Source organism: Phyllostomus hastatus, unplaced genomic scaffold (assembly GCF_019186645.2).
Source record: "Phyllostomus hastatus isolate PE091 unplaced genomic scaffold, TTU_PhHast_1.1 phas_contig_16, whole genome shotgun sequence".
Taxonomy (NCBI): Eukaryota; Metazoa; Chordata; class Mammalia; order Chiroptera; family Phyllostomidae; genus Phyllostomus; species Phyllostomus hastatus.
Window position 1 is genome coordinate 16,688,680 of NW_025333643.1, and position 23,844 is coordinate 16,712,523.

Here is a 23,844-nt window from a genome sequence, read left to right on the forward strand (position 1 = left end):
TGGAAGAGAATTGTGGGTTTCATGAAATTCAAAGATATTGTGCAAAACTGCTAAAGTCCTGAAAAACACCTAGCCTTGAAGGAAGAAAGCAGAAGAGACATAAAGTCTTATGGTGGAAGAGCGCCTCAGTGCTGGACAGAGGAGGTTATACACAGGCCCCTTGTCCTAACACAGAACTGTGAGTAAGGGCAGCAACTTCAGAGAACTATCTTGCACCAGGGGGTTGGAGGGAGGAAGTAATGTGAAATGCAGGGCCTGCATTTTCTCTCTTTTCCATCTTTAAGTGTAGATTGCTTCAAGGTAACTTTGACTCCACTGGGCTGCCAGGCTCCAGAGTAAGATTAGATATTCTGATCAATGTCAATGGATTACACTGTCAGACACACTGAACAATCCCTTTGCTTTTGGACAGCCTAATTATTGGAAGCCATTGACTTCCTCATAGTATCATTTATATCACCAAGACCTACTAAAAACCTGGTAATGCCTTTCCCCCCCTTTTTCTCTCCACCTCACCACCAACTCAGAAGTGACTGTCTCATTACATTGGATGTAAACACAGTGTGTTTTTGCCACATTACAGTGATGTGACAACATGCCAGGCCCTGTGGTAAACTCTCACTGTTACACAGTGAACCCAGGATACACACAATTATAGAAAGAAATCAGATGAATCTTTACTAGTCAAGTACCTAAAATGGTTGTGGTAGGTTATTTGCAAATATTACTACAAGAATCTTTCCCATTTTGCATGCCCCTCTTCAAAGTGACTTTGCTCTTCTTCACATCAAGAGTTGAAGGCTATGTCCCCTCCCTTTGAATCTGCACTGGCCTTGTGACTTGCTTTGATTAGTGGAATGTGACAGAAGTATTCCTATGTGACTTGCTATGTTCAAGTATTAACAAAATTTGCATCTTCTGGGTTTTGTTGTTGTTGTTGTTCTCTTGGAATCCTGATAAGCATGCTGTGAAAAAGCCCAGCTAGCCTGTTGGAGAACAAGTCACATGGAGGAGAACTGAGATCCCCAGCAGATAGACAGCACCCACTGTTTGGCCTTTTAGACCTAAGAAAGCTACTGCCTGACTTCCAAACTTCTGTCTCAGTTATCTATTGCTGCATAATGAACTACCCTAAAAACACAGGTGCATAATGGAACATTGACTTGTTTTCTTATCATAATCCTGTGGGTACTTTTGCAGCTGGTCTCACCTGAGCTTACTCATGCAACTGCTTCCAGACAGTGCACTGGGCCCCTAATCTCTGTGCTCTTAAATTCCATCTCCTTATAGAAGGAGTGGAAAGAACACATTGAAAAGAAGCATGGGCACTGGAAGTCACATAGTGTCAACCCACATTATTATAACAATCTACCAAAGTTAGTGACTCTGAAAAGAAGTTCTGGGGGTTTTGCAAAGACGAACAGTTGCCCAAGGTATCTTGGATATTCTAGTGACTGTATACACCCATGTTATTTTAGAGCTGGGATGGATTCTAAATATTATCTACTCCAATATCTCCCTTGTTGAAAAAAAATGGGGGTTAGAAAAATTAACTGATTTGTTCAAAGACACAGTTAAGGACATGACTGAAATTGAAATTCAGCTGTTTGGCTTCCCAAACCAAAGTTCTTCCTATTTATACAGGAGATGGCAAAATGTTGCACTTCAGCTATATATTCCAATACTAAACCTATGGCAGACATTAGCAATTGACTACAAAATTTTCTTTTTGCACCACAGAGACTCAGAATTCTTGTCAATCCTGATCTCTAAGCAATCACCACCAATGAGAGTGGGTATAGAACATGAAAACAGCTAAGAACCACAGAAACAATGGCAAAGGCCTGGTGGAGTCAAGAACAAAGCAAGATTCTGTCAAAGTGAGAATCTGCCCAACTATACTAGATGTTCATTGTGTTACTACATTATTATTCAGAATAAATTTGATAAGTTCAAAATTTGTTCATCAAGGATAATAATTGATGATTAAAAATAATTTTATGAGTATTTCCATGACAAATATGAAATATTTAAATATGGAGTCATGACAGAAAAATGGAAATGTACTAATTTAGATGATTAATTCAAGGAGACAGCAGAATATCATACTCAGACTTGCTCCTATCTATTTTTCTATATTTGATCTATTCTAGGGATTCAAAATATAAAAGCACTAAAATAAATCAAACCATCAAAAATATCACTGATTTTGATGAGGTTGATCAGCATGTGTATATATGAATATGGAGTGAGTCTGTATCAACTGTTATGACAAGGAATTAGCCATTCTTCTAAACTAATAATAAAGAAGAGTCTCTATTCATCTGCAAGGCAAATCAGTATGCAGTTAAGTCACAAGCACAGAACCTTCCTGCCTGCACTGCAGAGTTCTGCAGACCCTTGTAGTGAATCACTTGTTCTAACAAATAATCCTAGACCTTGCAAAAACCATAAGCCCAACTGGCATGAATGCAATTTCAGAATGCGATGAATTCCAGCACAGTGTGATCCAGATAATGATACTACTCTGTTCATGGATCTGTACCTGGATCTCAAGGCAAGCATCTCACCAACATCTGCAAGAATTCTCATGCTCTGTCCTGGAGAATGCCTTGGGCCAAAGATACAGTGTGAGTGAGTCTTCAGTTACCTAGGGGCAGAGAAGCCAGGTATCATTCTCTAGGCACTGCTCTGGCTGCTCAGAGGTGAAAATCAAATTCATAGGGAGAAGCAAACAGGCAGCTTTCAAAGAAAGCAAAAGGAAAGAGAAGCCTGCAGCCTGGAGGCCAATTCTTTGGTCTAAATTTCACACATAACTCTGTGATTTTTTTAAGTCAAAGGAATCTAGTGTTGATTATACTAGGAGAATCAGAACTGGCAACAGTTATGCTTATATGAAACTAAATATGTGGGGGAAATGAATAGTAACAGAAGGGGAAGGAAAGAATACATAACATTTGTTTGCTGCCTACTGTGCCCTTTGAGGTAGACAGTATCACCCACACCTGTTTTTCCACATTCAGAAGTTGAAACTGAACACGTTAATCTGCATAACCAATATCACAGTGATATAAAGCAAAAGCTCTGGAGAGGGCCATGTGGTATTTAAAGTTGTCTACACTGTTTCAATGTCTCCCAAGTTCATAAAAGTCTCCAAGTACTATTGCAGTGTTCACTAGAGTGATTCACCAGAACACTGGGTCCATGAGATGTTTTTAGATACTATACAAAAAAAAATCTTGTGGACAAAAAGATTAAGAAATGCTGAATGAAATTAGGTAAAATAAGTCTTTTATTTACAACACTACTCATCAGTATGCTTAATGTGCTAATGTTCATTCTGACTTCCCCAAAAGAAGAGATACTCTGAAGCATTTCTCATATTTGCTTACAAATAAAACTATTATTATTTTACTTTTTTTCTTTCTTTGTAGAACATTGCATAGGACAAATATTGCAGGGGATGTTTACTGGAAATACTGAGCATCATTTATCTAAACATAGAGATACTGAAAAATTTCTGCTTTTTAATCAAAAAGTAGCCCTGGCTGGTGTGGCTCAGTGGATTGAGTGCCAGCTTATGAACCAAAAGGTCAGTGGTTCAATTTCCAGTCAGGGCATGAGCCTGGGCTGTGGGCCAGGTCCCCAGTTGGGGGTACATGAGAAGCAGCTACACATTGATGTTTTTCCCTTGCTTTCTTCCCCCCTTTCCCTAAAAATAAATAAAATCTTAAAAAAAATAAACATCTTATTATTCATATGAAGAAATCAAGAGGGCATTCTGGTAAATGAACTATTCTGAAAAATTGAGCATTAAAATACATCAGATGGGACATGGTAGTCATTAGTGCTGTTTGTCAACTATTTGAGGTTTTTGCCATGTCCAGGTACATGGCTTACGCATCATGGATCTTTGTGGTTTGGCGAAGCTGAAGAAATTCTGACCAAGGATTTGTGAACAAAAGTGATATATTTCACTTATAAACTAGGGCCCTTAACTGCTAGTGTGAAACTCCAAAGCCCTCTTTCCTCTTCCACAGCAACCAGCCACATTGATTGTGTCGTGGGTACCAGACAACCATTGCAGGTTTTCTCATCATCTGTTCTTACAGTGACAAGAGCAAGTTTGTTAAATAGGTTTTATTTCTTCTGCTAACTCCAAATAATTTGTAATAGCTGTTTAGAGAAGTGTGTTAAAGAAGATTCAGAGGCCTTGATAAAGATCAGGAGAGAAGATGGAGGGGTATATTAGTATGTATGGTCAGGAGGTTGGGAAGAATATCAGCATGCATACTAAGTATCTGCCATTCTTCAATTAAAAAGCAATAAAAATATTTTGCTAAGGCTCGCTTTCTTGCTTTCTTAATGGCATGGAAGTCATATCCAGGTCTTGAAATGTCTAAGTAACCATGATAAAAATGTAGTATTATTGGTATTGTCCTGGAGGTATATAGAAGTATGTGTATTTTTAATAATTCTAGTTAGAAAAGCATTGAACAAGAAACTTACTGTCACTCATAAAATGAAAATATGGGAGTGGGGGGCATACCAAGATGACAATGCTGTAAAACTGTCCTTAAGTGTTAACAATAGAGAAGTATTGCAATAGAAAAGAAATGAAGTACACTCCGCAGCTGGAATATTTAAAGATTATTCACAAAGAAGGATTAAAAAAAATACATATGTACTCCGTAAGAATCACCTCAAAAATTCTGTGAAAAGATTTTAGTGTAGAGTAGATCAGAAAGTAATGCTAATGATCTGAAATTTACTGGAGATCTCCTGGAAAAACACAAGCAAGATCAATAGTTTACATCCTTACAGTATACTATCCTGTGAATGAGGACAGAGCACCCTGAGTGTCTACTTCCACAGGGCAGCCAGGCTAAACCCAGACATGAATAGAGCCCTCCCAGGACAAGCTCCATCAGGTCCCGCAAAGTATGGATTCCAGCTGTAGGTTTGTTTATGCCACTCAACAGCCAGTGAAAATTCCAGTTTCCATCAGATCATCAGTGCAGTGGGGTAAACCAATGAAGCCACCCACACTTCACATATACAACATGAGGGCAAATGCATGTGGAACAGAGAGATTCTTTAATGAGAGAAAATGAATAGAGAGGACATAGGAAGTAAAAAGGAAAGAGAAAGACATAAAAAGGGAATAATTAGCAGGAAAAACATTCTTAGAAAATCGGAAATATTCCCTAGTAGACAGGTTCAGCTGGCATTCCTGGTACCAAACCTGGTGTTTTACGCAGATTAGGCCTCCAATGAGAATTTGGGGGAAGAGTAAATGGCACATACGCTTATTCCTTGTTTAATCCGAGAAACAGTTCTTTTTTGTAAGTAATCCTTCAAATGTTTCAAAAATCATAGTTTGTGAGAAACCACTGAACCAGACCAGACTGAACTCACATATATAAAAATAATTGAAGGAAGCCCTGGCTGGCGTAGCTCAGTGGATTGAGCGCGGGCTGCAAACCAAAGTGTCGCAGGTTCGATTCCCAGTCAGGCCACATACCTGGGTTGCAGGCCACGGCCCCCAGCAACCGCACATTGATGTTTTTCTCTCTCTCTTTCTCCCTCCCTTCCCTCTCTAAAAATAAAATAAAATAAAATCTTTAAAAAATAAAAAATAATTGAGGGAAATGCACTTAACACTAAAAATCAAACAAGCAAACAAAAAATCCACCTGAGTCTCTGGTCTAAAAGAGACATAGAAAAATAAATATAAAGTACTGTCCTTTCACACATCAATGGCAGTGCTCTCATTTCAGATAAAAATCTTGCAGATCACTTACTTATTAGAGCTTGGAAAGACTTGAGAATAACATTGTTCTATGGTCTTTTAATTACAATGAGAAATCTCTTCAGTGACAAATACAAATGTTGATGGAAAAGTCTTTAAAAAAAAAAGAAAACCTTAAGTATTCCAATTTGGCATTCACAGTGATTCTGAATTGCTCCAAACCCTGCCCCACTCAAATTCAGTCTCCCATGAGTTAGCAATCTAAAAGACATAATGTGAGAATATTTTATAGTGAAAAGTGTTCAAGTGATTAAAGAATGAACTTCTCACTGAATTACTGAAGGAAGATCATAAGGCCAAATTTGGGAGGAAATGGTAAAGGCAAAACACTTTTTAGGACTTTGTATGTTTTTCACTTATTTGTTAAGTATGTGTTAATTAAGAGCCTCCTACCTGGTAGGTATTGTGTAAGATACTGAAGGTATAGCACACGCCAGCCACTTGCATCCCCTCCCTTCCAAAGTTAAACATTCTAGAGGGTGAACAGACAAAAGGTAAGAAATAGATCAAAATGTAGCCTCTACTATAAAAGAGACAAGGTTGAGATGAGAAAGCAAGATGCAATGGTACAAGGGCAAGAACATTCCAAGCCAATAGCTAAATTGGGAACAAGCTTGACCTGTTTACCTGGGATACCAGGAAAAAGCACAGACTTTCCACAGCCTTGGTTGGAAGTCTGGATTTATTCCATGGGCATGGGGAAGCCTCTGAAGCATTTCAGGCAGTGGGGAGTTGAGGCATATGACAGAACCTGAGTTGTGTTTTAGAAATATCACTCTCAATGCTGTATAGAAAAAAAATCAATGAAAGCAAAGATGGAAGCTGAGGACCACTGAGGATGTCTTTACCAGAGACTGAGAGATTCAAAACAGGCCTGGACTATGGTGGTGGCTGTAGAGATGCAGAGAATTCAAGATACATCTCTGAGCAAGGAGCAACAGGACTTAGTGATGGATAGGGGGCAAAGAAGGAGGGTGATCCAAGAGGACTCCAGGGCTTTGGCCTGAGTAGGTGGGTAGAAAGTAAAGTAATTTAGGAGATAAGGGGAAGAAGGGCAATGTCATGTGGCTCACCATTTAGAGAACTTTCCTTCTTGAATTTACATATTTCCTAGAGCCAACTAAATCAGACTTCCCCAAACTGGTGTAGGGGTGAATTGCCTGAAATTGTTTGCAAAACAGAGGATGGGTGTGCGTGTGTGTGTGTGTGTGTGTGTGTGTGTACTGCTCTTGTGGTCTTCAGCTTGAAAAAAAATGCTTAGTTTCCTGAGCCCAACTAAGATAAATCACTGATTTATATGAGCAGAATTATTTGAAATTAGTCCCCAAGAGAATGATTTAAAAAGTCCCCCACTTTTATGCAATTTAGCTTAGAATCTAATAAACCCTTTTGTGGAGAATGAAAAAACAAGTTTACCCTGTGTCTGAGCAATGTGTTCATGAGGATGAACTCTCCATAAAAGACAAACTAAGTTTTTCTCTGTTTTTTTTTTTAATGGTGTAACACTAAAGTCATTTTAATCTGATTCAGCAGTGAACAATTTAAGACATGTTTCTTCCAACAAAAGACAGCTGGACACACAAAGATGATTGTGTGATTCATTCAAAATTTAAGAATAGGCTAAATCATTTATAACAATAAAAAAGCAGAAAATCCTACTGAAAAAAATAAAAGGAAAATTCTAAGTAGCAAATTATTTCCAAATGTTTCCAAAACAGGAAGCAAAAGACATTGTCGTGTCACCCTGGAATCTTCCAGAATAGATAAGTTAATCAGGCAGCCTTTAATAACAAAGAAGCAATTTATTTAAAAAAAAATTAATTAAAAAAACCTCAGAAACTTTGGCAATGAACTACATTGTCAGAATGTCAAGAAAGCAGACTTTTTCAAGACAATGCTTTGTATACAAATATAGCTCAGCATTCATCACTAAACCTCCAAAGCCTGTAAAAGAAAAAGTTTTATTCTTTCCATCTGCTTATACTCTTCTTCTAATAAAGAGACTGTCAATGACAGAAGAGGCTCTGACATCTAAAATGCAGTCACAAATATAGGGTTTCAAACCAGAAACTCCTCTAAGCCACTCTTTCCTCCTCAGTTCTCTTAGCCTAGTGTCTTTGTTAATACTGGGTTAATATTTATACCTACTTCACTGCAGTGTATAAGGGTTTTTTAAAATAATAGCATATTTCATACCATAAAGTAAAAGCTGAACATTTTAAAAAGTGGTTGTTTTTTAAAAAAGTCAATAGAAGTGAATTCCTTAAAGGAATTCAGTCTTGGCAAACATAATGTGAATATGTGATTGAAACAGTGTCATTCACTAACTGCAGTGTTATTATTCACAACCTTAAACTTCACTCATTCCACATATAAAATTTCACCCCTATTTTTTCCGTGTTCTACTTACCTACCCACCTCCATTCCCTCATATTACTTCTGTTTTGTATTTTCCTTCCCCATCAAAATCTAACATCCCTGGAGGCAGGGTCTGGGTATAAGTTATCTTATAATTTCTTCTTCCCTTCTGGTTTCAACTGTATGAATTTTAAAAACATAACTGGTAACAATAAGAAAAACCAAAACACAAAAACAAACACTGTAAAAATATTTAGACTAAGCGTATTTAAAATTTACAACTTTTCTCAGCCTTCTCCTTTCCAAATTTTGTTTAGACAGCACAGCACATGATACAGTTTGCCTAATGTTTAAATTATGATATCCAACAATTTAAAAGGATCTATAAAAAACCATCTTTAACACATTTTGTACATATTTGAATTTAATTTTATATGTAATTGAAAAAATATTTAAGGATGCATAAGGAAAGCAAAAGTTGTGGAAACAGATGTTCTGGCAATTTCATAACAGTTTTATATTTATATATTATCATTCTTGAAGGATCCTAAAACTCAGATATTTATATGCTCAGATACTAAAAACATACCTTTGCTACCCATCAGTCTCTGGCATGGAGAATCAGATATTGGCCCCAATGGCTCTCACTACCAACATCACCATCATCACCACCACCTTTCCATCATTACTTAAAACAAGGTAGGAATTGTCTGAATCACAATTGTTGCCAAAATAAGTGTCTCAAATTTCTGATTGATGACTAAATATCCCTTTAGTAAACTGCAACTTCAAATACTATGCCAAGGAGTAGAGAGATTCTAGCAACATTAATGTTTCTGCATGGAAAAAACCAAACCACTGCCTGAAAAAATACTCTTATTCAGAATCTCATGTGGTTCATCTCAATCAGTGAAAAGGAAAACATAAACAAGAATAATTCAAATTGAGAGGAGTTAGTAATATGGATTTTTAATGTTATTGATATCCCTATAGCCATAATAACTTAACTAATACAGATCATTGTCTAAAGAGCAGTGCTATGCAATGGAACTTTTGCAATGACAGAAATATTCTATATTCTACTCTATACAATATGGTAGCCACTGACCACATGTGGCTAGTAAGCACTTAAAATGGGGTTTATGTGATGGAAGACCTGAATTTTAATAGTATTTAATTCTAATTTACTTTAATTTTTAAATTAACAGTTAAATTTAAACTTTAAATTTTAATTTAAATAGCTACCTGTAGGTAGTAGCCTTCTGCAGTTAGCAGTGACTGCACTGGCTCATGCCTTAGTAGAGGCTGTGATGCACAGCATCAATAATAGGAGCAGGAAATGATGGGAACTAGGGCAAACTGGAAAACACATTTCCTAAGGTGGGCAGACACTACTCAAATGTTTATTCTAGAAGAAGCTGGAAATTTGGATGCTACATGTAATTCTCTTCTATTTAACATTTGGCAACTATAAGCAGCCCTCCCCTCACATGATTCCAAATTTCACTGTCCACAGTTTAGTTAAATAACATCAGTTCTCCAATAATACAGCTGAAATTTCAGTCACTGTTGTTTATTACCTTGGAATCCATGCACAAATTCACTATGAGGTCTCCATTCTACAAATTACTATGTTTAATAACAGATGCACATAGTGATCAGTGGCCAACCCTGTTACTTCTTCCAAGTCTGCCAGCGAGTGGTCACTGTGCACTGTCACTGGGAGGCATACGGCCTGCAAAGCACATAGTTGTGTTGCCTCCTGGCCTGCCATTGATAAACCCCAGTGACATTTTACCAAAATGGATAACCAGAATAGGGAACTGGCCAACAAATATGAAAGTGAAGCAGAGAAACAAAGAGTGGCAATGCTGGACTAGAAATGTGAATTCAATGTAAATGAAGTTATTAAAAAAATAGCTGACCGTAGGAATACTGGCCAGGTAGTCACTTAGGAAACTCTAGATGTACAGACAGAGAAACTTAGTGAAGGCAAACATATGCACACAAATGCAAGAAGTGGTTATGATGAAAAGGAGGAAGATGTACCAGAGGAAGTGATGCTAGCAAAAATACTCACATTTTCAAAAACTTCATGTTTCACCACATTGAAAACACAAAGAATAAAATGTCAAAAACTGGAACTCATCCAAACTCAGAATGGAGTATGACATTTTGCCAATGCATGGAAAAGGTGCTCTCTCTGTATTTTAAATTGTGCAACCACAGAAAGCAAGAGAGCTCTGTTTAAACTATTGTTGATAAATGTTGTCCAAAGGAAAAAAATACTTTAATTCTCAATGTTTCTAATGTTTAAAATTACAGCATACCCAATAAGTGTTGGTCATAATATTTTTATTTCCTAATATACTTTTAATAAACAATGAGAGTTTTAAGTGTTTCAACAAAAATGTTTAAAGGTCATGGAACAATCATAATTTTCCCCATTGATTATTAAAATTGCTTTAAATGGTTTCAGGTACATGGTCATTTTCATCCCCATACTGGTGTACACAGTGAACACTGTCTGTACTTAAGTTCATAAAAAATACTGGACAGGACAGATAGAAGTTATGGCTAATGGGCTACAAATGGAAGACCTGTGCCAGGAATTAGTGTCATACCCTACATGCATCCTGACAACAGCAGGAGAGAATGTGTTGAAGAAATCAAGGACATTATCTTTAGAAAGATGTATTTTGGCTCTTCCTGTATACCAATGGTGCCTTTCAAGCTGCTACCCTGGTTATGGGGTTCTACCCTGAGTAGACAGCTCCACAGCACAGCAAAGAGGGTTACCCTGTCCTCAAGAATACCTAAGACTCCACTCTTTACAACATAACAAATGTGCTGAGACAAAGAAATATGGTAAAATGAAAGAACAGATCAAAACTCCCGAAAAAGAGCTAAGTGATGAGGAGATAGACAACTGATCTGATGCAGAGTTCAAAACACTGGTAATCAGGATACTCACAAAATTGATTGAGCTCAATCACAAAATGAAGGAAGAAATGAAGGCTATACAAAGTGAAATAAAGGAAAATATACAGGGAACCAACAGTGAAGGGAAGGAAACTGGGACTCAAATTGATGATTTGGAATGAAAGGCAGAAATAAACAACTAACTGGAACAGAACAAAGAAAAAAGAATTCAAAAAAATGAGGAGAGGCTTAGAAACCTCTGGGACAACTTTAAGTGCTCCAACATCTGAATCACAGGGATGCCAGAGGGAGAAGAGTAAGAACAAGAAATCGAAAACTTATTTGAACAAATAATGAAGGAGAAATTTCCTAGTCTGGCAAAGAAAATAAACTTCAAGAAAGTCGAGGAAGCCCAGAGAATCCCAAAGAAATTAGACCCAAGGTACACCATAACACACCAAGGCACATCATAATTACATTACCCAAGATGAAAGATAAGGAGAGAATCTTAAAAGCAGCAAGAGGACAGAGTTACCTACAAAGGAGTTCCCATAAGGCCATCAGCTGATTTCTCAAAAGAAACCTTGCAAGCAAGGAGGGGCTGGAAAGAAGTATTTGAAGTCATGGAAGGCAAGGACCTACATTCAAGATTATTCTATCCAGCAAAGCTAACATTTACAATAGGAAGGCAGATAAAGTGCTTCCCAGATAAGATCAAGTTAAAAAAGTTCATCATCACCAAACCTTTATTATATGAAACATTAAAGGGACTTATCTAAGAAAAAGAAGATAAAAAATATGAACAATTAAATTACAACAAACTCACAACTATCAACAACTAAACCTAAACAAACAAACAAACAAACAAACAACTAGAACAGTAACAGAATCACCGAAATGGAGATCATACAGAGGGTTATTAGCTGGCAGGGGAGAATGGAGTAGAAAAGGTACAGGGAATAAGAAGCAAAATTGGTAGACATAAAATAGACAGGGGGAGGTCAAGAATAGTATAGGAAACAGAGAAGCCAGAGAACTTGTATGTATAACCCATGGACATGAACTAAGGGGGGCTGCTGGAGAGTCAGTGGTGCAGGACAGAGAGGCAATAAAGTAGAGAAAAAAATGGGATACCTGTAATAGCATAATCAATAAAATATACTTATTAAAAAAGATATATTTCTCCAATACTATGTTCAGGAATATATGTGCTTTTAAATTCTCCCAACAGACTATCTGACAAAAATAAAGTTTAGAATTATTTTTTTTATGGAAAATAGCTTAGTTGACAACTGCATGTTATAAAACCACCTGACTTCTGAATCCTTCACTAAATCTGGATGTTAAACATTAAGTTTTCACAACCAAATGTTCCCTTGTACATAATAATATGAAGGGAGCTAGATTATGTAATAGGTAACACCAACACCATGCATGTCTTCTATTTCATATGGATGTTGAACAATAGGCAAAGTTCCTGCTGAATCCTTGTTTTGAGGCAACAAAAGGGATGTAGATGTAGCTGTGTTGCTTCTCACATGATATTCTACCATAGGCACTTTCTATAGTGTACCACCTGCCTACTAGTCTGTTACCAGAAGGAAAGGGTTGGGAGAGGTCAAAGAGTGTAAAGGAAGTCAAATATATATAGTGGTGGAAGGGGACTAGACTTCATGGAGTAAGCACACAGTGGAATACACAGATGATGTACTATATGGTTGTACATATGAAATATATGTGATGCTATTAACCAATGCTACCCCAATAAGTTTAATTTAAAAAAAAAACAGAATTCCTCTCATTTAGCCTTTAATTCAAAGATTTTCTCTTGAACCCTAGCTAAGTTTCAGATCATATGTCAGGTCTTAGGGGACTTGTCTGCTTCATCTAAAGAACCCCTTCTTCCATAACTACCCGTATATTTATATTCTTCAGAACATCTTTCAAATTCTGGAACTGTAGTAGTCACTTATGTTTACTTTTTTCTTAACCAGTATGTAAATTGAAATGAGAATAGGATTCACAAATGTGTGGTTTCCAGCTGAATTCTAGTGCCTAGTGTAGTTCCTAAATGTAAAGAACTTTGTAAAACTCTGAATAAATGTATAGTTGCATGGTTTGAATAAATATCTATTTGTGTGAATGACTATTTGAATAAATCACTGTTGATGACTGATTAGTTAATAAATCAGACTGAATTATTACCTTATTTTAGTAAGTAGAAGAAGAAAACAATAACTTTTCCTTTATATGTTTCATGTCCACAAATAGAAAATTATCTGAGTTGTCTTTCTTCTCCTCATTTTTACCCTTAGACAAATCTAAATTGAGAATTCTTATAGCAGAGAGCTCCCCAGGTCTTCCTACCATTTGCTCAACTGCAGGATGGAGAAGTCTCACTTCTCAACAGCATGTGTGACAACAGCTTGGGAATTTTTGTTGAGAATATGCTCAAGATGAGTCGACAGAGAATGTTGTTTCTACAAAAACACATTATATCTCAGACTGTGAATGCAAGTCTGATGTTAAGTCAAGGGAGGTGATTTCTCACTCTGATCTTTGTTGGCAAGGCTACTTGTAGAGTTTTCTGTCAACATGGGAGCCACCAGGGAGAGCCTACTACACATTCACAGAAGGAATATGTATAGATGAGGAAGATCAGAGAAAATAGACATAAAAAAACAAGGGCCAACCTTGTTTTTTCCCAAAACCATAGCATTGGGAAGACTGTTGTGTTGGGAAGAGAAAGATGTAGGCTAATCTGACTAGTAAATGATTAAACAAAAACCAGCTAGCAAATGGTAGAACAGAATTTGAATGCAGCATGCAGGTTGGGGAGGAACCCAGATATGTATTCATATTCCATTTCTACCACCTTTTAGCTATTTGACTTTGGGCTAATAAATTATGTGAGTCATGCTAACTTTATCTGCTAAATGAGTATCATTTATTCTGTTCAAACTGTTTTCAAGGTAACCAAATAGCTCCACTGATAGAGTTATACAAAGTATTCTAGCTCTAAAAGTGAAAGAAAAAAGATTTACACAAAACACCATTCAATCCCTAATGAAAGAACTTATCCATGTGAAATGAATAGATGATTTGGGACATAGATCATGGCTTCTTAACCTGGGTGAAGCAAGGGGAGTGACTCATGACCAACTAGGGGAAGGTGCATGGAGAGAAGAGAGGAAATTCATGAAAATGCATAAAGATATATGGAAAACCAGCAGCAATTTGTTTTTACTAATGTCCTTTTTTTACTATACAATTTTAATTAATTTATTTTATTAATTATTTTAGAGAGAGAAAGAGACATCAATTTGTTGTTCCACTTATTTATGCATTCATGTGTTGATTCTTGTATGTGCCCTAGCCTGGGATTGAACCCACAACCCAGATGATGCTCTAACCAACTGAGCTACATGGCTAGGGCCTATGTTTTCACTAACTGCTAACTGACATTTCTCATCTCCTTAAATCACAAATGTATGTAGTAACAGTATTATTAACATTAGTAACACTAGTACCTATGATTTTTATCGTGGTACAAAACAGATATTTTTAAACTATATAAAGTGATAAGTTGCCCAGGTTGGGTGGGTCAATTGGTTGGAGCATTGCCTGATACACCAAAAGGCTGCAGGTTCAAGTGCCAGTTAGGACACATACCTAGGTTGTGTGTAAGATCCCCCATCAGTTGAGTACAAGAGGGGACTCCAAAGAAAACCGGAATTATCTTCTGGAGGGCAAGCCCTTTTTAGTACAGACTTCCCCTGCTAGGTGAGTGTTCCAGGAACCCATCTGTATCAGTGTACCAGCTGGCATAGTTGTGAGAAGCTATGTTCAGATTTAGTGAATTATTTTGAACATTCCTTTTTATTGTTATTCAAATACAGTTGTCTCCATTTTTACCCCACCACAGCTCCTGACCCACCCATCCCTGCCACCCGCCCTCCATCCTACCCACTTTGGCTTTGTGTCTTTGTGCCCTTTTTCATGTTCTTTAATGGACTTTCCCCTATTTTTCCCCATTATCTGTCTCCCCACTCCACTCTGGTTACTGTCAGTTTGTTCTTTATTTCAATGTTTCTGGTTCTATTTTGCTTGCTTATTTGTTTTGTTGATTAGTTTCCACTTATAGGTGAGATCATATGGTATTTGTCTCTCACCGCCTGTCTTTCACTTAGCATAATGTTCTCCAGCTCCATCCATGCTGTTGAGAAGGGTAGGAGCTCCTTCTTTCTTTCTGCTGTATAGTATTCCATTGCATAAATGTATTGTGTGTGTGTGTGTTTTTTTATCCACTCATTTACTGGTGGGCATTTAGGTTGCCTCCTTTAACATGTCTGCCCATTTCATGATGGGTGATTCAGTAAGTGCCCCTGCCCACACTGTGCTGAGTGTTCAGCAGTTTTTGACCAAAAACCTGCATGACTGCCGTGTCCCATCCTTCCCATTTACTCGATCTCACCCAATCTTGCCCCAAGACACTTTATTTGTTTCCCCAAATGAAAAAAGTACTCAAAGGGAAACATTTTTTTTTTTTGCTGATATGGAAGAGATGAAACAAAAAATGGCAGAAGCGCTAAAAGGCATCAAAATCAATGAGTTCAAAACCTGTTTTAAATAATAGAAAAAATGTTGATAGTATTGCATCAAATGAAGAGTGCTTTGAAGGTGACTGAAGTTTAAACATGTAAGAATAAATGCACAATTCTTTATAAATAAATTCTGGGGTTTGGGGAGGGTCCCCCTCATATGAGAGGCAACTGATTGGTAACTGCCACACCCTCTTCCAACCATGTTTTCTGACAAGGTCTGAACATGGAAAGAGGGCATTCAAGGAATCCATCTTCCTGGAAGAGAGCGTGGCATACAAAGGGGGGGCGGTAATTTTTCTGGGGATTGCTTTTAATAATTTCCTTGCTAATATTAAGCATGGTCTTACTTTGTACCCTGATTCCCATAAGAACAGGCCATGAGAAGAAAGAGGCTCAAAAAGAGTCAATGATTGATTTTGAGGGAAATTCTGAAGGGACAACTAGTTCTCCCTAAACTATTGAATCATGCCCAAATTGTTTTAAACAAGGTGTTTATAAACCTGAGTAAGAAACTATCCCTGATTGTTCCCATAAAAGAATTCATGAATCAGTTACAACAGGGTGAATTATTGGCAGACTTTCCCACGCCTGTTCCTTACCCATAGATACAAAGAGTCTAGGAAACAAGAAAAAATTATATAGGCCCCTACCCACAGCCCAGGGATACCTCTGGGTAGCATATTGGATTAATGGCAAATTATGGTATCCCTCAAGAGGAGCTAATAGTCTCCAGAGGGTCCCAGATCCCCCATTGCCTTATACAGGAGCATATAATGAGGGTGACATTAGAATGGTCAATAAGGATGAAGTCCAAGTGCCTTATAATAGTCTGAATTTCATGGAAAGGCTAGCTCGAAGCAGACCTCCCTGGTGTTTATTAACTAAGGAACAAAAAGGGTTTACTATAGCTGAATTTCCTGTTTATCTCTTCTTATACATTTGTTTTGGTGATCAAAGTGGTGGGATTGTCAGATATTTGTATTTCAGGTTTATTGATTCACATAATTCCAATGAAGCTGTATAAAATAATTTCTTGACCAGAGAATAAAATCCCCTCTAATAAAATAGCCCCTCAAAGTCTAAAAGTTGTTGGAGTAACAGCCCTGTCTTTACCTTGAATAGGAATATATATCAAGTAGAATTAGACAGGCAAAGAAATAAGAAAAGCTGGTTAACTATTATAAATTAAGCATGTAGAAACAGTTACCAGGGAGTCAGAGTCCACGGTACATAGAGAAATATTTTAGACAGAAAAGGTAAATAGGTAAGTTAGACATCACAAAGGCCTTATAATAAATTTCCTATAACCTCTATTCAATTTAGCATATCCTTTTGCCCCATGACAAATTCTGAGAACTTTAATAAACAATAAGATATTTAAACTCTGTATGTACAGCTATTTCTAATTGTCTGATTTATGGCTCTCCTGGTTAAAATAATGTCTGTTTAATATAATTGAATCTATGGGAATTTTTGTATTTTTCCTGGTTACCTTTGTATTAATTTTTTTCTGCTTCACCTAACTGCAAATGTCAATCACTGCTAAAAATGAAAGTATAAAAACCTGCTTGTACTTGCAGTAAACGGAACAGAGCATCACTGTCCCCATCGCTGACACCTTACCCATCTTTCAGGAACCCCTGGACCTAGCTGTGGCTGGACCGTGGCAGGTAACTCTCTCTTTTTCTCCCCTTTTCTCTCTAAAATCAATACACATATTATTGGGTGAGGATTAAATATGTGTGTGTGTGTGTGTGTATATATATGTATATATGAATGCACACTATACACACACACATATACAGGGTTCAGCCAAAGTAACACCTACTTGAGTGTGGTTGGTAGGGTAATGATATGGGTGTAATAATTTATAGTTTCAATTTGAACATTTCACCTAAATGTCATGGTGTACTTGAGTATGATATTGTTACGTTACATAATTACATGCTTATGATTTTGTAATAAGAGATTTTATAATAAAAAAGGGGCATTACTTGTGCTGGACACTGTATATACAGTGATAACTTTATAGTTGTTGCAAATGTCTTGAAATATTTACTGTACAATTATTCATTAATTTTAATAGTACTACAAAATTATAGTAGTCATTATACTGGCCCTCAGTGCTTGTTATTTAATATGTAATAAAATAGTTCATATTTCTCAATATTACAGATTTGCTTTTTAATATTGTAATGACTGCTATTCAGTAACATCAATTTCCTTTGTATTTGTATATACTTAGTTTGCCTCATTTAAAAACATTTTTGGAAAGAGAGATCTACAGGCTTCTCCATCTGCTAAAAGGGCACACCTAACAGAAAATTATTAGAATATTGCATTAGATGAAAGGTTAGTGGTAACTTTATAATGGAGGAATTAGGGTGTTACTTTCTAACTCTGCTGATCAACTTCAGAACCCTAAGAGTGGGACATCCAGACATTGTGTTTCCCTACACAATGCAATTTGAAGTATACTGCATCACACAAATGCTTATACCTGGAAATAATTGATCCTTAGACCACACTCTGTAATAAAACTTTCTGTGAAAATGCAAATGTGTTAATGCTTGTGCTACCCAATACTTCAGCCCACTAGCTGCACCTGAAATGTGGCCAGAGCAGGAGAGCAACTGCTTTTTAAGTTTTGTTCTATTGTAATTAATCTTCATTTAAATGGTCATATGTAGCTATGATAGTACCTACACTACTTGAAAACCATCATTAGAGCTTTTACAAAATATAAGAGCTAGAGAAATAAGTTAAATAATACCAAGGAAAAGCAAACAGACCAATGCAGATTACAGAATGATCTATAGGAAAACTGACCCTGTTTAAAAAAATCAATGTCAAAAAATATTTTGTTAAAAGAGTACTAAAATAAATAACAAAATATAATGCAAAGACCTTGTTTGGATCCTGATCCAACCAGTTCATGACATGAAGACATTTTGAAACAATCACAGAAACTTGAATATTATGTTATATTAAGAAATTACTATTAAATTTTTTAGGTATGATGATGATATTAGAAAATTTCTATAGTTTTTAAAGATGCATACCAAGGTATATAAAGTTGAGCTAAAACCAATTCAAAGAACTGCCTTACATTATCTTAGCAAAAACAGAAGTGTATAGATGAAGCAAGTATAGGAAAATTCTAGCTAACCATTGAATCTGGCTGAACCTACAAAATCATTTATATTATTTTTACTATTTTTGAGTATTTTGAAATAATCCAAAATGATCTTTAAACATGATAATGTGCTGGTTATAGTGACTGACACATAGCAAGCACTCAATACATGTTAATTAGCAACTATTAATATCATCATTTTTCATAACCCCTAAAGCCAAAACTAAGAGCTATTAGTTAAAAACACTAAAGTTAGCTTTGGGCTTAATATACAAACAAGCTTTTTAACAATGAGAGCTCTATGATGATGGAAATACATGTCTCCTGAGGTGGTGGTCTGAGAAATATCTCTTACAACACAAACAACAGTGGGTTGCACTTATCAAACACACGTAATGAGTCAGACCTGGGTCTAAGCCCTTTCCACGTATTCCTTCATTTAATCCTCATAACAATGCCATAAGGTAGGTACTCTTACTATCCCCACTGGAGCTGTGCCAGCAGAGATTGATCATAAGGTGAGGATGTTGCAGAGGCAGGTCAAGGTGAATGGCTTTGCTAGTTGCCCTTTGCCATTCCTGACAACCCTGAACTCTTCTGATTCAATGAAAATGTCACTCAAATGAATTGTGCAGACTAGCCAGATGGCTGCCTCACACACAACCAGTGAACAGAGAGCAATTCTCCATTTTATTTATTGAGATGTTTTAAACATCACCTTTCCCTTTCAAGTGGGAGACTAAAATCCCACAAGAATTTAATTATCTGCAGGCAAGAGGATGATATGATCAAGAAAATGCTATATTTCAACTACCACATTTATCCATTTTCAAATTTCCCATAAATTGGAGGGAAACATCTTCCCCAGGCTGCCATTTGACCAAGAAATGTCCAGGGTATATCTTTGTCAACAGGTTACAAAATGTAAATCCAGATTATGAAAACTAAAGTTGATATACAGGCTGCTGTCATATATTATATCATTTGGAAAGAAATATCGGCGACCTTATCCAATATGACTGTTATAATAGTAATAAAATTGAATCTTGGAAGATTACATTTCTGGTCAAAGTAGTAAAATGTGACCTTATTCTATTCAACATTGATATTTATTATATTAATTTACATGTAAAAAACTGCATTAAAATGATATTAAATCCATGGTTAGAAATGGAAATGTTTAAGAAGTTTAGAAATAAGATTTAACTATACCAGTTATTCATAGAATTGAGCCTGTTTGATGCAAATCAAACTAAATTTCTTTCACCAATCTCTGGTTCAATTCTGTTTTATTATTATTACCATCTCATTCATACAGACTGTATTTTTTTCCCTGATGCCTCTTCAGACATTTTATAAACCTTAACTCATTTTCATCATGCTCTGGAGAAAAAAGATAACACAGAAAAGTGAATATACAAACTTGACGCAGAGGATCAAGCCATCTGCTCATGGCAGAGAGATTTTTTTCATGCCAATAAAATCATGCTTAGTGCTGAGTTCATGTTGGCCTCTGTATGAGGCCCTGAGAAGAATGCTGAGGTCCAGGGCTGAAAAAGCAGATTAAGAGAGCAACATGGACTGCACAGAATGGCCACTATGTCGAGAAAAGGTATCATTTTGAATATTAGACAAGCAAAAAATGTTTTAAATTTATTTTTCAGTTACGGTTTAGATTCAATATTATTCTAATTAGTTTCAGATATACAATATAGTGGTTAGAAAATCACATACTTTACAGAGTGGTCCTCCCGATGTTTCAAGTACTCACCTGGTCCTCTACATAGCTATCACAATATTACTGACTACATTCCCTATGCTGTAATCTACATCTCTGTGACTGTTTTCTAACTGCCAATTTGTACTCCTTAATCCCTTTATCTTTTTTACCCAGTTCCCTAACCACCCCCTGCCCCAACAACTTTTAGTTTGTTCTCTTTATCTATGAGTTTGTTTCTATTTTGTTTGTTTGGTTTGCTCTTTAAATTCCATATGTAAGTGGAATCATATGGCATTTGTCTTTGACTTACTTCATTTAGCATAATATCCTCTAGGTTTATTCAGTTACCATTTGCAAATGGTAAGATTTCTTTTGTTTTTTTTTAAAGATTTTATTTATTTATTTTTAGAGAGGGAAGGGAGAGAGAGAGAGAGAGAGAGAGAGAGAGAGAGACATCAATGTGCAGTTGCTGGGGGTTATGGCCTGCAACTCAGGCATGTAACCTGGCTGGGAATCGAACCTGGGACACTTTGGTTCCCAGCCCGCGCTCAATCCACTGAGCTACACCAGCCAGGGCTATGGTAAGATTTCTTTTTGTGTGTGCAGCTGATAGTATTCCATTGTGTAAATGTACCACAATTTTGTATCCATTCATCTATTGATGGGCACTTGGATCCACATCGTGGCTATTGTAAATAATGCTGCAGTGAACACAGGGGTGCATATGTTCTTTCAAATCAGTGTTTCAAGTTTCTTTGAATATATCCCCCAAAGTGTAATTGCTGAGTCATAAAGCAATTTCATTTTTATTTTTTTGAGGAATCTCCACAGTAGTTTTCCACAGTGGTTGCACCAACCTGCATTCCCACCAACAGTGCACAAGGGTTCCCTTTTATCCACCTCCTTGCGAGCAATTTTTTTTTAAAGACTGGTTAATTTTCTTTGGAGGGGTGGCAGGAATATATAAGTTTGTTTATATCCATGGGGTTCTCTCTGTTTTTTCATTTAATAAACAAAATGAGTAAAAATATTTTGTTTTGAAAAGAGTCTTCCATCCCCAGATTTCTGGGTGTCCCAATGGCAACCACTAGTGTGGCAACAATGCCCACACTTCAACCGTTTCATGGACCATATCCCTACACACCACTTTTCCTTCTTAAATAGGCTTTGTGTACTTGCAGTTTGGGGTAGACCATGGAACAACACAGTGCATTAAGGGAGAGGCCAGGACACACCACAAATGATTTCTTTTCAGTATCAGCCCAAAGTTCTAAGCTTACTATGGCAGGTCTCAACTCTTCCCAATATTGTTTTTTGCCACTCTCATTGAGGCTTTCAGCCTTCAACCAAAATTAAATTTTTACTATGCATTTGCTCATACCTTAGTTAATATTGTTTTCTAAATATCTTTCCCCTTTATATTATTAGATTAGGATAAATAATGCTGTGATAGCAAATTGCCCCAAAATATCCATGACTTATAACCACAAAGGTTCACTCTAGACCCATACATCAGCTCTGTCTGCCCTTGTTACTCAGGCAGCCAGGCTGAGGGAGAAACGAGCTGCTTAAAACAACATTGGCAAAAGCATGCTGGAGAAAAGAAAATTCTGTAGGGTCTTTCACCAGGAGACAAAGGCTTAGTCCAAAAGTGACACATTCATTGTACCATAAATAGCCACATGGTTCCACCAACCACAAGTGCAACTCTACCATATGCCTGGATGAAAGGAGACCTGAAAATTTGTGGCCAACACCATCAATGACTCCTGATCCCATTATCTGCCAAATCTTATCATTATTTCAGATGTAGGTCGAATTCCACATTCTCAAAAAGACAGCCCTGTTGCCTCTTGCTAAAAGGACACTGTTCACATTTTTAATAGACACAGTATGTTATTTTACTTCCTAATGCCCTTATGACTCTGTGAGAACAGTGTCTCCACTGGGATTCTGTGTTTTTCATAATGCCTAGCTAGACAAATGTTGCTTGAATGATTGAATGAGGCTGTGTGTATAATCAGAGCTTCATCTCCAAAGACTACAAATACTCTGGAGGCTAGTAATACTAATAGGCAATAAGCCTTTTTATTTTTGTTCTTATTTATATCATAAAGATATTTAAAACAATATTAAAAAGATTATAATGATGAAATAATTATGTGCCCATAATTCCACCACCCTAAACCAATAATTGTTTTCATTTCTTTTCCTTCTAGTGCTATTTAAAGAGTGTGCATTTCCTTTGCACAGTTATATTCAGATGGACACAGATGTAAGAAAAAGTCTAAATAAAAGATTAGTGACTACCCCATCAAATCATTTTTTTTTCCTTTTCCAAGGCAAGAACACATTGGGTCATATATTTAGACTCATTTGTGTTTTCTACAAGATGAGTGCCAGGAATTTAAAGGTTTCAAGCTATTCAATAAAGTCACCATTGTTCAGAAATAATGATGTACCCTTCCCCACCACTTTTACTTCTTGAGCCCATTCTAGAAGAAACTGTCTCTAGTGAAAGGGGCTTGGTTTCCACCATTAGAGGAAGAGAAACAATCAAGGCTATTTGTTAAATCTTGGACAAGTTTGGAAAATATCAATAGAAGGGAGAAAACTGTTGATGTTACTGTGTTTTGGTCCATTATTAAAGCACTAATAACAAGAATTAAACTAATAACATGTAAGTTTTAACCTCACTCTTTAAATTTATCTTATTTTATAATTGTTTTATTCCATTTAGCACACCCACTTATCTTTTTTTTAAATTATGCACTCTTCCTACTTTTCAAATTGTTGGAAGTCTGACAACCAAGAATTTAAAGAAGTATATTCATCCAGACTGGTAGAAGGGGTGCAATCATGAAGACTGGCAAGAGGTAGACAGATGGTGTGTGACATGGAGAGGCAGTAGTGCAATGGGTGGTGCCACACTCATGTATGGTGGATAAAAAATTGGCAGGGATGCCTTAGGAGTGAGCAATCACAGCCCTAGGCAAGACTGCACAGCCCAGAGTTCCCAGGATGGAAAGATGAATCCCCATAACTTCTGGCTATAAAAACCAGTGGAAGTTGGGGCAGTGGAAGAAACTGCCAGATTTTTAGGTGAGTCCATTTAAAAGGCCTGCACAGACTTAGAATGTATGCAAACCCACCCACTCTGGGATTCACCACCAGGGCAAGAGCTGGAAGGGTGCCATTCACATACATGAAGTGGGTGAAGTGACTAGAAACAGGAAAAGTGGCAGGCAAATCCCCAGAAACCAGGTAGTGGCACTGTACCCTTTCCAAGGCC

The 23,844-nt window shown here is 36.8% G+C and overlaps 1 protein-coding gene and 1 long non-coding RNA gene across 9 annotated transcripts in view; one reads left to right on the top strand and one right to left on the bottom strand.

Annotated features, from left to right (window-relative positions):
- Positions 1–23,844, bottom strand: part of FHIT (fragile histidine triad diadenosine triphosphatase) — a 1,461,545-nt gene that overhangs the window by 288,149 nt on the left and 1,149,552 nt on the right. The window lies entirely within an intron of this gene.
- On the top strand, positions 19–22,859 carry LOC123814471. Its single transcript, XR_006784920.1, has 3 exons — positions 19–178; positions 17,277–17,366; positions 22,772–22,859. It is a non-coding gene; the product is annotated as an uncharacterized LOC123814471 (long non-coding RNA).